General features: G+C 37.2%; 1 pseudogene; it reads left to right on the top strand.

Annotated features, from left to right (window-relative positions):
• Nucleotides 1-971: 971 nt before the first annotated feature.
• LOC122134177 overlaps nucleotides 972-6,107 on the top strand; it is a 20,832-nt pseudogene continuing 15,696 nt past the window's right edge.

Consider the following 6,107-nt stretch of genomic DNA (forward strand, 5'->3'; position numbering starts at 1 on the left):
ACAGTGTGCTTTTGATCTTCCCAATAGATCTTTTTGTAGTTTTATGCCAGCATAACTTTGTTTTTTTTTTTGTTGTTGTTGTTTTTTTTTAAGCAATTTTTTAAGTGTTATCTTAGTAAGTTAGGGAGACATAAATATCGGAAGTAAATGTTTCTTGCAAACCTAGATGAAAAAAAATATATTAATATTGTGTGGTGTGGGGGTGTATGTTGGGTGTGTAATGGTGTGTGTGTGTGTGTAATGTTGTGTGTGTGTATAGGTGTGTTGTGTTAATGTGGTGGGTTGGTTTGTTTTGTTTGTGTGGTGTAATGTGTGGTATACTGTGTGGTGTTTAAGTGTGTGTATTGTAATTTGTAGGAGTGCTTAGAGGTTTTTATGGTTTATTTTTTGTTGTATTGCATATGTTGGATTGTTGGGGGATTTTGTTTGTTGTGGAAGGAGTGCGTTGGTATAGTGTTGAAATTTGATATATGAATTGTGGTTGTTTTAGGTATTGATGTGTTGGGTATTGGGATGTTATTGTGGGTGAGTTATTATGTTTTTGTTGTTATGGTAGATAGTAAGAATGTGTAACTGTGTAGGGTGTGGAATGGTAATTGTGTATTTTTGAGAGTTATGAGGATATTGAGTGTTATGTATGGTTGTTTTTGTGTGTTTGGTGTGAATGGAAAGTACAGATATATTGTTTTGTGTTTTTTGTGTGGAGTGCATTGTTGTGTTGTTTTTGTAGGAATGTGGATGAAGCCCAGACAGTTCTTCAGGAGGTTGAGCTTAGTCCCAACTAGGAAGAAGGATGCGAGGTTATCAACATACATTGATATATTACTGCATTGATTCAAAACAAGATTTTAGTGGGAATCTCTCTCTCACTGCAGTGAGAGTTTGCAGTGTTTCTTTTCTGGGTGTTTGTCTTCTTTGTAGCATCATCATTTGCTCTTGGTTTATTTACAGGAAGAGTACACAGGAACTCTATGCCCGCCTCCAGTTTCCAGCAGCAGAAGTTGCGCGTCTGTGAGGTTTGCTCCGCCTACCTGGGTCTCCATGACAACGACCGGCGTCTCGCTGACCACTTTGGTGGCAAACTGCACCTGGGCTTCATCCAGATCAGAGAGAAGCTGGTTTTAGATTTTTATTGGGTGAAATGTTTTTTTGGTTGGGATGTTTTTGGTTTTTTATGGTTTTAGAGTTTGTTTTTTTTTTTTTTTTTTGATGGGCCATGTATTATTGGTATGTGTGGCATGTGTTAGGTAAGTTTGTAGATGTGGTATATAGTGTTATGTGTTGTGCCGTCCATAGGAGGGGAAACCACTGGAGCAAACTTGGTGAGATGTGTGGCAAACAGGTGAAAGTGGAATTGAAATAAATGTGGTTTTTTGTATAGCAGAGGTTCGAGAAGTAGTGTTTTTGGATTATAGTATAGGGGAGGGGGAGAAGGTAGGGGGGTAGACGTTTAGGAAGGACGGACAGAGACCATTTTATGAAACGTGTTCGCTTTCTGATTGAGTTCTAAGTACTTTATTGGTGTAATGGTGTAGTAAGTTACAAAATATTTGTGGGCCAGAATGAAATGATTCATGCAGTTATAGATTTATTTGTTGTGATAGATCAGTTGTGGACAGATTTTTATTCCACCTTTATAGCCAAAGCATTGCTGTTTTGGTTGTGTGTTGATCCAAGAGTGTTAATGATGTTTTGTTGTTGGAAGTTGGGTGTTTGATAGTAGTAACTGTTGCATATAGTTTGGTGTTGGTAGGTTTTGTCTTTTGGGTATATAATGGGGACTCTTTGGAAGGTCTTTGTTTCATTATTGGGTGGTGTTAGGTTTTTAACTTTCGGGTGAGGGGTTGGGGAAATTATTGAGTGTTTAGAAGTAGCATTTAGAGGGTGGATGTGGGATGCCTGCATTTAATTCTCGGGTGTTTGTTTGTTTTAGAAAGTGATAGGTTGTAGTGTTGTAATGAGTGAGTCAATAGATTGCCTTTGAAATCAGGGTCTGTCTTGTATCAGCTGGAGTGTTGTGTGAGGTAGAAGCAAGTGTATGTTGAGTTCAGACTTGCGTCTGACTAGTAGTAATTATGCTTTTTGAAGGGGTGTATGTGGTCAGTAAGGACTTATTATGCAATGTGTAGGACAATACTGGGGTCCGATATAGTTTGCATATTAGATATTGGTTTAATTATGATGGTATGTAATCAGTGGAGGTTTTCTGGCAAGTGTGTTAAGTTAGTCACATGAGATCTGTTTTTCTGTGTTTTGTTTCAGTCCATAGTAAGTTGGTAGAGTTTTGGAGGTAGGAAGGTTTGTATGTTTATCCAGCTGTGCATAGGATGAGTGGGATGTTTTGTGTGAATTGTATTGATCCAGTAATAAATGATGGTGGATGAGGATAATTGAATTTTTGGAATAAATCCAAACTGGAGATTTGTGGTATGTATGTATTGAAATCCTGCCCGTTATAGGATATACTTAGTTACTGTCATGTAGTTAGGTGGGTTGATATTTGTCATCTGTTTTTGTTTTTTTCGGATGGTTGTTAATTGATGAGTGAATGTTCTACTGGTTACTGATGTATTTAAAGGGGATTACCGTAAGGAGTTCCCCATTGGTACATACTTCTTATTTATTGATTAGTTGTGGTTATGGGAGAGTTTTGTGACGGAAGATGGATCGGTCTTTGAAGTTATCTTGGAAGATGTTGGGACTAAAATTAGTTTTATATTTAGATGCGTTGATGATACAAGAAGTGTGACTATTGGTTTGGAATGAATGCAGTGGAAGGTGATGGTATGAGGAATGTTTTGATTGTGTGAGTTAGGATGTGTGTAGGAGGTGGATTTGGGTTTTATATGTTATGTGTTATGTATGGGGATGTATGTATTTGTGGTGTGTTATTGAATGTAGGAGTCATTGTTAAGTGAGTTGTTTATGTGGAGGATATGTAATGTTATTTTATTGATAAGTGTGAGTGTGGGTTATTAAGTTGTGGGTTAGTGTAATTGGAGTGGTGTATTGTTGGTGTGGTATATATGTTGTATTGGGTTTTTAGTGTTGTAATGTGTAATGGTGGTGTGTTTATTGAATTTTTTTGTTGTTTTGTATTTAGTAAGAGTGGATGGGGTGTATGTGTTTTTATGGGGTTTTATGTTTGCCTGTGGTTGGTTAGCAGTATTTATTGTCCAGTTGATAAAGGTATTGTGGTGGTTATTGTTAGTAAGAGTTTTGGGATCTGGATTTGTCCTGTGCGGACGTGTGCATGTTCTGCTGAAAGCTGTTCTGAGGTCAGTCTAAATGCCTTTTCTTTAAATATAGCTGCAGTATTCCCCTTAGAGACAGAGTGACTCTCTTAGGAGTTTAATAAATCTAAACGAGTGAATCCGTTGCATATTTGATTTACTCTGTACATGATCTTTTATAAGGCTGTTTTGATTTCATGTTGCCCTTATTAAAGTGAATTAAATGGTTTTATGACTTTAAATGGTGTTTGTCATTAATGAATGAACCTCTACATCCTCGGTTTATTAGTCGGATAAGTCGCTTTAACAGGTCGGTCACTTTTTACTAAATAATTATAAAGAGTATTGTAATACTGAAACTGAATACTGTTATTTATTTCTTTAGCCTGTAAATTTAATACAAAATAAACATTTAGAAATATTTTACAAAATTATTTTGGCATAATTACAGCGTTTTAGAAGATTTGTATTTTTTGCTGCAATTAATTTAATAGGAAATACACATTTTATACATTTAGAAATGTTACGTTTTCATACTAGATTCAGTTTTATTTTAGATTACAGTTGATCAAACAGATCTAATGTGTCTAACAGGGTTTTTCAATTCATGTGAGGGATTCATATCACTACTGATTTTTTTTTAAAATTCATAAAGTCATTATTGTATATTAAAATTAACTTATAATTAAATATAAAACAATAGAACTAATTATTATTAATAATGTGTTTTTAATTTTTTATTATTAAATCTTTTCTTGATTTTGATTGCTCATTTGTAAGTCGCTTTAGATAAAAGCGTCTGCTAAATGTCTAAATGTAATGTAATGTAAATCACTTGTGTTACGTTTCTGTACGTCGCCTACAGATGGCGTCATTACGCCGGCAACGCGCTGTAGCTCGTCACCTCCGGCAACGGCAACAGTCAAAACAACCGAAACATGATGCTAGCGCCTCACACCCGCGAGTGAAATGTCGTGTTTTTAGCGATCGCCGGTGAAAAACGTCGGAGATTTGTCACCCTCGTGTCACGATCGTGTCGGACTATGAGTATGACAGCGTTTTATTCGGAATAAGGCATCGGAAAGTGATCATAAACGCACCAGCGTCGCGACCGGTTTGCTAACGACAGGCTTCGGCTCAGCAGTCAAACCCGGTACGCGTGAAATTATGCATATTTTACTTCTAAAACATGGATTTAACAAGTCAAATCGGCATTATTAAATTAATCAAGACGCCTGTAGACGTACAGATGTGTCAGTCACGTGTCATTCCACAGAGCTTCTCCTCTAATCACCATCATGCATTTAAATTGAATCATTAGTTTTACTCTGTTTTAATGATTCAAATATCGGTTTTGCTCAAGTGACATGAGTTGTATGTTCACTACACACCTGGAGGGGTTTGAATCATGTGCCACAGCTGATCAGAGTCCAGATGTGTGTGTTATGTGCACTGTGCAGGCTATAGATGTGTATTAGTGTAGTCCTGATGTGTGTATTATTGATATGTGTGTGTTCCTGCAGTGTTAGAAGGTTTGCAGGTGTCTGGGTCCCCGGGACAGGCCGGTGCTCACCGAAGAGACGGGGAACAGGATCGGGAAGCAGGGGGGAGCGGCCGCCGCAGAGCCAGCGGAGAAGATGACGAGCAGCCCCGAGAAAAGCTCCTCCGCACAGGAGCTCAAGGAGCAGGGCAACCGTCTGTTCCTCAGCCGCAAGTACCAGGAGGCCGCCACCTGCTACAGCAAAGCCATCGTGAGTGGAGCAGAAGCGTGTCCCTTTAGAGCACGAGGAGAGAGAGCTGACACCACACTGATGAAATTTAAATGCACTTTTGATAGAGAAAATAGACATCAAACTTTTGAAAATGTCACCGTTGTGATTAGTGATATTGTATTTTGCTGAATATCAAAGTTTAATCGCGTGTGTTCGTTAATGAGGAACTTGTGGACGCATCAGAGTTTTTAAATTATTAATTTATTATCATTTATAAATATTATTTTGAATGATTTGAATGATTCATCCTGTGGGGTGAGATGGCACAGAAGGCCCCAAGTGGCTTTTGTTACCAGTGATATTATTTTAAAAATGTAATACTTATTGTAATTAATAAGGTTATTATTCAGTGTTTCTGTGAATTAGATTTGCCTTTCAAACATCTCTGCTTTTCACGAAACCTAGGCTACTTAAAGGGTTACTCCACCGTAAAATTAAAATTTTGTCATTATTCACTTACCCTCATGTCGTTCCAAACCCGTTAAAGCTCTGTTCGTCTTCGGAACACAATTTAAGATATTTTGGATGAAAACCGGGAGGCTTGTGAGTGTCCCATAGACTGCCAAATAAGTAACAGTGTCAAGGTCCAGGAAAGTATGAAAAGTATCGTTAGAATACTCTGTCATCAGTGATTCAACCGTAACGTTATGAAGCGATGAGAATACTTTTTGTACTCAAAGAAAACAAAAATAACGACTTTATTCAACAGTTCCTCTCCTCTGTGTCTCTCCAAATCAGCGTAGCACCATTTTGGCAATATTCGGCAGTCTATGAGAGAGTCACAAGCCTCCTGGTTTTCATCCAAAATATCTTAAATTGTGTTCCGAAGACAAACGGAGCTTTTACGGGTTTGGAACGACATGGAGGTAAGTGATCAATGACAAAATTTTCATTTTGGGGTGGAGTATCCCTTTAAATAATTTCATTTGAATATGTAAATTTTCATTTGCCTGTATTTAAGTCATAGACTACATTTACCTTTCAGAAGAACCTTTTTTACTAGGTTTCTGCTTTGTCTGTCATCTGTTAATTTCATCTCTCATATATATAATATATATTTTATATATATTTATATTTGTGTGTATATTAAAAATTATATTAT

Source organism: Cyprinus carpio, chromosome A24 (genome assembly GCF_018340385.1).
Source record: "Cyprinus carpio isolate SPL01 chromosome A24, ASM1834038v1, whole genome shotgun sequence".
NCBI classification, from domain to species: Eukaryota; Metazoa; Chordata; class Actinopteri; order Cypriniformes; family Cyprinidae; genus Cyprinus; species Cyprinus carpio.